The sequence below is a fragment of the Perca flavescens genome, chromosome 15, assembly GCF_004354835.1.
Source record: "Perca flavescens isolate YP-PL-M2 chromosome 15, PFLA_1.0, whole genome shotgun sequence".
Classification (NCBI taxonomy): Eukaryota; Metazoa; Chordata; class Actinopteri; order Perciformes; family Percidae; genus Perca; species Perca flavescens.
In genome coordinates, this window is record NC_041345.1 from 27,381,161 (window position 1) to 27,389,592 (window position 8,432).

The following is an 8,432-nucleotide window of genomic DNA, read 5'->3' on the forward strand; positions in this document are numbered from 1 at the left end:
CCCAGGAAAGATTTGCCAAATCTTCTCTGCCAATGCCAAACAGGTTATTCTACCGTTGACGCGTTTGGTGGACTGGATGATTTGAAGTTTGAAGAAACAAGACCTATTTGCAATTGAACAATTTATTATGTATAAATTGTATACTGTATTATGTGTTATATGGACATGGGTCTGCAATAAAGCTTTATTATTATTATTATTATTATTATTATTATTCATTTCACAAACGGGAGCCTCAGTAGTGTGTGGAAGAACCATACACAGCCACAACAGCCTGGCTCAACACAGCAACTCAGCAACTCATGGAGCTAACCTTAGCTTAAAAAGCTAGCTAGCTTGAAAGCAATACTTGAGTAAAAGTACAAGTATGTTACCAGAAAATGACTTTGGTAGAAGTTGAAAAGTAACCTTTTGAGACTATTACTTGAGTGAAAGTCTTAAAGTAAGTATTTACTGAACTTAAGTCATTTTCGATATTAAATCTCAAAGTCTGACATCAACAGAGAGGAAAACAAAAACATTTCTTGCAAGTAGCGAGTAACGAAGACCTTTGGGGGGGAAATGTATCAGAGTAAAAGTATACCTTTTTTATTTAAAAAAGGTAGCGGTGGGAAAGGGAAAGTTTCCAGAAATATAAATAACAAAGTAAAGTACAGATACGTGAAAGTTCTACTTAAGTACAGTAACAATGTATTTGTACTTTGTGACATTACAGCACTGGTGCCATCGTTGATTTTTGATTATTACATTTTTTTAAAGTTTGTTGAATGCCCGGTTTAAAATAAGAGTGTGAAACTGGTCATACTACGGACATTTATTTAACCTCTATCATGCTGTAACGCTGGAAATAATGATTGATGACATTGATGATTTTTTTGCTGTTGATATAACATGGTACTTTGTTTGGGCCAACACATGCAGTACATTTACTAGTACTTAAGTGTTTCCATGTCATGCCACTTTATAGGTACATTTTGCTACTAAAACATACTTACTTAGTAACATTTTGAATGAAGGACTTCTATTGCTACTTTCCTGAATACCTCTCCCCACCACTGATTTTGGGATCTGGTAGGAATGATGACTCAACCTTTCCAGTTGGATGATGGGCTGGCTGTACAGTTTTCAGCAGGTTAGAAATCAGAATGCTGCTTGACTACATCTATAGCTGTTTATCATAGGTTTGCCTGTGTATTTGATTAGTGCTTAGATGTTGGCTTACAGTCCTTTTTTTGCTGCCTTGACACATGAAAACAGACACACGCACACATGCACACACACCGTCTAATAAAGTACACAACAATAGAAACACATTAAAGGCTTGTGATGCCATTTGGCTGCCTCCCTTCATCCTACATTCCAGGGGAGTTCTCGCTTGGGGTGAAAAGACACCCTGTGAGAAAGGAAGAGGGAGGAAGTGGGGGAGGAGGGGGTGTGTACGTCACCTCCACTCTTTGGTTCGGTCATGATTGAAACGTTTTCCTTATCTGAACTGAGGAGGAGCGAGGAAGGGGGTGTTGCTTTACAGACTAATATACTGTACAGGCTTTTTCTTGTCTGTTTGCATTTTGGAATCAACAGTTTTTAAGGAGGTGGTGATGGTGCTGGTGGATACAGTATGTACGCGGCATTGAATATTTTAGGTTATTCAGTTTGCTACACACATTGAATCGTAGGCATGTAGTCCATGGATGCATAATAAGACCTGGATTCATACTGTATGAGACGATGAGATTTGCTCAGTGGTGCATAGAGCCAAAAAAAAGTTCAACTTCCGCGTGTAAAATTACCCGGATGACTGGCGCTGCTTCCGCGTCATGGGGCCCATAGAACAGAGAGACATTTTGCCGGGCGAGCCGGCTAGGTCCGATTTGTCGCTCCACTAGTCTCGCATTGGACACAGGTACAGTTCCTCTGCAAAATAGCTTCGGGAAGTAACTTGTACACGTGCAGGTAGGGAGGCATGCTCTGGAATTAAAATGGCTGTCGAGTGTGTGTGTGTGATGAAATTTGTACTCCCAAAAAAAAAGATAAACATCCTTTGATTGCCGGTTTTAGCTCGTAGGCCGTTTCCCGTATCGACCGGAGTTTAGAGTGCCAACGCAAAGAAAGCGAACGGTAATGGGACATCTGGGCGAAAATGAAGGTCCTCCGGCACCGGAACTATCCCATAAATGAAACGTTGTCGATATAGACTATCGCTCCGCTAACTTGAGCGGGGATTAAATAATTTAACAGTGGGGCTTTTCTAGACTTTCCAAATGTAACTGGACCGAATGGATCGAATTCAGAGTCATTTTGCAGGGCTTGTGATGCTCAAAAGAATTGATCCACTGATTTACAGACATCTCTTTCCCCATCTTAGACCCTGTTTACACGTACATGGTTATTTTTACAAACGGAGACATTTCCCTTTGTTTGTACCCTTCGTTTACACGCAAACGGAGAATTCGCCGAGTGGAGATTTTTGAAATCTTCGTTTGCACGTTTGCATGTAAACTGAGACAAACGGAGGTTTAGGCAGCCGAGAGAGAGAAAGAGGACGTGATTGGTTGCTGTTGTTGCTATTTTCAGGACTCTGATTGGCTAACGTGGGTTTGAGCTTCTCGTTACACTGCCACCTACAGGTCTGGCGTGCTCTTGACTGCATTGACGGCATATATATATATATATATATATATATATATATATATATATATATATATATATATATATATATATACACAGGTACATGTCAACGAACACTTTTCTGAAAACGGACAGCTGTGCACAATGTTATTTTTGAAAACGGAGAGAGGTTGAAATGTCCGTTTATGAAAATAGCCGGGCCACGTCTCTAATAAACTCAGTGTACACTTAACTGTCCAGCAGTATAACACTTGCACTCGCCTGGTGACCAACTTCAAATGAATGATAATGTTGCTCCGTGTCCACTGCATGTGTAGATAGACAGCTGCTTGTTGCGCTGCCCCGAGTTGCCAAAAAATAATTAATGAAGCTTTGAGAGGAAAGCTATGTGTGGTGACTTTTTTATTTTTTAGTAGACGCACCAAAACCAGCTTGTGTGTTCATTTCCTGGTATGACCTGATGGTGAATCTGATTTTTCCATTTTGAGGAGAAAGCGGGAGGAGGTGTGTGTGTGTGTGTGTGTGTGTGTGTGTGTGTGTGTGTGTGTGTGTGTGTGTGTACTCGCATTTCTATACCGATGAGGACCTTGACCGGAATACACACTCACACGGTGGGGACTCGTGTCACGGTGGGGACCAAAATCAGGGTCCCCACGGGCAGACCCCTCTCAAAGCATAGAAAACAGCTTCCTAATATGCCCAGTATCAATAACTCCAAAGTCCTCTTTGGGGGGGTTTTCATGAGAAAAATGTGTGTGTGTGTAAGACGCTGACATCCTACTGGCAAACGGTGGTATTGCAAGTGTGTGAACTTTTCTGCGTACATGCGCCCCTCCTGGTAATAAATGGTATTGCAGCATAATGAAAATTTAACTCAGTCAATGATGCGCCCCCTCCTGGTGGGAGATGGTATTACAGCATAATACAATTTGAACTTTCTGTTAGCTCAGCCATAGTAACTCAAACTCAGAATACTTAAAATTAAAGTCCTACAATTTGATCAATATCTAGTGGTTTAACATAAAATCAATTTAACCGCCTATTCAATTCCACTTGAAAAAGCTATCTCTGCTTAAACATTTCCTAGAATGTGTTTTTTCTTTTTGTTTAATTTGCAATTGTAACTAAAATGAGGCTATTCATTGTCTAACATAACAAGAGAATTATGAACAAATCTTGTTGCCTTAGTTAAGTTAAATGTTACATTTTACTGTAATTATATTGCAGATAGCTATTTTATCTTTCTGTTATAATACTATAACTGTATTTACTTTGCCAGTTACCTGTTTATAGACCTAAATTATCAAGATAGGATTACTGATTTTCTAAATGTTTTTATCCTGATGATCCATCAACTATACTAGTGAATTAATGAATCTATTTACAAATGGTTATGAAACTGTAAAAACACACCTCACTATATTGGCCCTTCAGATGCATCTCTAAATGTTCTTGCTCAGTTATTTCTTCATAGTTTTGTTTCATACCATTAGAAACTTGGTAATATAGGCTACTAACCATGCATGCAACATCTTCATCATGTCGAACGCCTGTGCCTAATATCTTAATTTCCTCATTCATCTAATATAACTATATAACCAGACCTAGTAACCTTGCAAAGGTTCGATTTGTGGATTACAGTTCCATTACATTACATGTCATTTAGAGGACGCTTTTTTCCAAAGTGACCTCCAATTGCTACATATGTCAGAGGTTGCACGCCTCTGGAGCAACTAGGGGTTAAGTGTCTTGCTCAGGGACACATTGGTTGATGTATCGCAGTGGGAATTTAACCCAAAACCGTTATGCTGGAGATGGGGTTTCCCATCTGGCCACATATTTCCAAAATACGAATAGGAAACATCATTTTAGGCTCAGAAAGCACACATATCACTGACCATGTCTCTCTGCACTGGAGCCCTACAGTGCAGTGTGCTCTCCCCCTGCTTTACTCTCTATACACTACTGACTGCCCCTCCAGGACCCCCTGTAAAGCTTATATCCAACAATGATGTGTCAGCTTACAGACATGATGTCAAGCAGCTGGCATCCTGGTGCAGCCACAACAACCTGTAACTAAATGCTCAGAAGACATTGGAGATGATTGCGGACTTCAGGAAGAGCCCCCCCTGAGCACCCTCCATCTGCCCTTAAAGACGATAGGCAAAGGTTCGAAGATAATAATCCCATTCTACAAGTATCAGACGTTCCACATTCCAGCACTCTTTAAATTTTCAGGAGTATCCTTCTAATACAGTAGCTTCCGTGGCAAAAGTTTGAGCTTAAAGTTCCAAATGCACTAAAAGCATCTGACACGCGTTTTGGAAGTACACCCAAGGTTTTAAATGGCCAATACGCAACAAAAGCGTTAGTCTACTCTAGTCTGTTAGCTGTCTCACTGACTGTGATCATAGTTTATTGCTGTGAAACTGGCCACACCAGCTGTGAGAGCAGCATGATAGTTGTGTGTATCGCCACACAGATCCGCTCTACAAACAGCCTTCTATTTATTTTTGTTGATGGTGAAACACGAGGGGATGTTTATGATTGTGTGAATCAAGCTCATACTTCTGTGCACCTAAACCATTCAAAAATGTCACGGCAACTGAGTGAAAGTTTCTCTTAAAAGCCCAGTAATCATTGTGATGGCATTTACAAATGAGCTGAAAAAATGGGAAGGATTGATGCAGTGGAGGATGAGGAACAAGCACTATATCATACATATTTACAATAATTTTTAGTGACCTGCGCTGTCATTAAAAAAAAACCCTATCCGGCATCTGTTTTGTAAGTGCAGGGTCGGTCCCTCTGGTCATGTATCCATAATCTGGACTATAAACTTGTTCTGTAGCTTAAAGTCATTATAAAAAAAGTGAAATTGAATGAATGCAACTTAAATATTTCTTAATATAACAAATTAAATGTCCGTTATGGCACAAAAAGTACAATGCCTCTACTGATGGGGGGATCTGTAACATACAAAACCTTTGCCTAAATAGCGACCTTTTCTACAATACTGCTGGTTCTGTGGTGTTGGCGCTTAAAATCTGATGCCTGCAGTGCGCCATGGAAGCATCAAATGAGGCAGGTCAAATAAGGCAGGTCAAAAGAACTGCGTCAATTATCGCTTTCAGTGCGTTTGGGCCTTGATTTACAGCATACAACATATTTTTCTTTTTGATAGAGAGCAAAAAAAAAGGTAGTCATCAATATATATAGCCTATTTCGTAATTATAACTTCTGTAATATATTTAAGTTTGGAAAAGTTGGGACCTTTACCTATCATCTTTAACATTCTTGGCTCAGTAGTCACCACTGGGACACACATTCAAGAATACACAATATCCCAGGATCTGAAGTGGGATGCAAAAATCAACACCACTGCAAAAGGCTGAAAGAGCATACTTCCTGCTTCTGGTAAGGTTAAACAGGACTCAGGACTTGGCCAGACTCAGCTGCATTATCCAGTTTGCTAAATCAATCATTGGTTGAAAGCTACCATATCTATGTTTCACCCCTCATTAACAAATAACTATATATATATATATATATATATATATATATATTTTAGATTTCTTTATTTAAAAAGGGACAGTGCACATTAATCAACATGAGTACAATGTCCAACATGTAAATGTGTTAGATTTAGCCGTATCGGCTAATTTTCATCTGCAGTCCACAAACCCCTTATTAACCTTAAGCCCTGCTATTGCTATTGCTTACAAAGAAATCTGTATATTCTGTTTGATAAGATCATTACTTACCCTAGCCCAGATTTTCTTTTTTTTTTACACTCAGCCCAACCTAGTTTGCTAAAAAATCTAATGTGTTTCACATGGATTAATCATGCTGCTGCATCTGTATCCTTCATAACTTGGGCTGTTTAGGTTTAAACAAACAAGCACGTTTCTAACTGTGTGTTCAGGTGTGCCTGGATATTACAGAACTATGGGTCTTCATGTTGAGGTAAATTTCACAAACAGAAAAGTCAAATCCATAATTTAAAGTGTGTTCTCAGTCATCCAGGTTAGAGGATGCATTGAATTACTCAGCAAGAGCTAAATTGTCTTAAAATAACTTCAAAAAAGACATCAGCAGTCCTCCATTTTAGTAAAAACATGACCAGTCTGGGTCAGTAAAATTGCAATTTCCATATTCCCTTGAATGCAGCAGTAGTGCAGGTGCAGATTGCAGTCCTCCCTCCCCCACCCAATGTCTCAACTGACCTGGTTGTGACCTCTGAAGCAGAGAGGCCCAGAGGAACAGACAGTTTGGCATGAATTCAGTTTGAGGTTATTTCCAAACAAAACCTCACGTTATTTTATGCTATACATGTTCAATAAAGACTAATGCATTAAATATGTATTCATTATATTTATAGTTATTTAAGAAATGATTAAGATATTTTAATACTTAAGTAACAGCTTACAACAGGCCATAGTATGTTGTGATAAAGGCACAACATATAGCAGGGCAGATAATGTTAGCCTAGCACAGACTTTTTGCACAGACTATTTCTTTTACATAAAGCTAATGAAAAGGCAAACAATAACAAAAACTAACTTAACAATCGAGACAGAACTAGACAAGCAACTAACTGCTGGCGGCAGTGGTAGAAGAGCAACTCCTGTTTTCTGCTAGATTAAAATTGCTGTGTTTATCAATGAAGAAGGCTTTTAAGAGAGCATAGACAACAACTTCAATTCCTTTTAGTAAAGGGCTGTCTGATGGCAAAATAAAGCGGGAAAATATTCTAAATATATACAGTATATAGATACTTCGCCAACCAACTCTGTTTCATGGCAGTGTGTGTGCAGATGAACAGCTTTTGTCCGTTGCACCAGCTATCAGTTTGTGTAATGTATCTCAAACTTGGAGTGATACTTGTTGTTCAAAGGAATTCTAATTATAGCTTTTGTATGTGGTTGTTATTATATCACTATTAAGAACCAGAACAAATCAGTTTGCTTGATTTGAGCAACCTTTTTATAATATGGTTTTGATATTTTAGTTATGCCACCTCATTGCTGAACTATCATACCTGATATTCAAGCTCATTTGAAGGTTTGGTGCAGTTCAGCTTTATTGCTTGCCATCCATTCTCCCTTTTTTCTCACCATGGATACTTCTGATGTTGCTTCAGATCTGCATCTTATCCCTACATTTCATTTACATATAGATAATATAGTATCTTATCCCTACATTTCATTTACATATAGATAATATAGTATAAGCTAACGATGATGAATATATTGTTACTTTTGTAATTAACTTTAAAAAAGCTGTAAGGCCTAAAGGGAACTATGAATACAATTCTTAAAACTTTAAGCTCATGTATTAATAACAATACTCAAAACCCTATAATTTCTATGGTCCAGACGGCTTAAAGCTGCCTACACATAAAAGCCGGCAAAATCGCTCTCTGCGCTGGCCAATCCATTGAGAGCAGTGCCGCCCAACTAGGCGCTGCTCTACCCTGGCATCATGCACCTCTCAGAATTGCCGAATTGCTCGCTTGCTCTCAGCACAATTACATTTTTTTCACTCAAATTCTAAATCAAACACGACATCTTATAGGCCCCTTTCAGTGTATTTTAACATATTTATGGTATTTCATATTTTCATGACAATTTTGAGTAACAAGTGAGAGATTCTGTGTTGTTCTAATAATTGTCTCATTTGTGGTCTAATAAACACTGACTTTATCAAATTGGAAGTTTCTAATATATTATAGAAGAGTTTAGACCAAAGATTGGCGACGAGACACTACTGTTTTAGAACATTGCAGTTTCAGCAGTCTACAA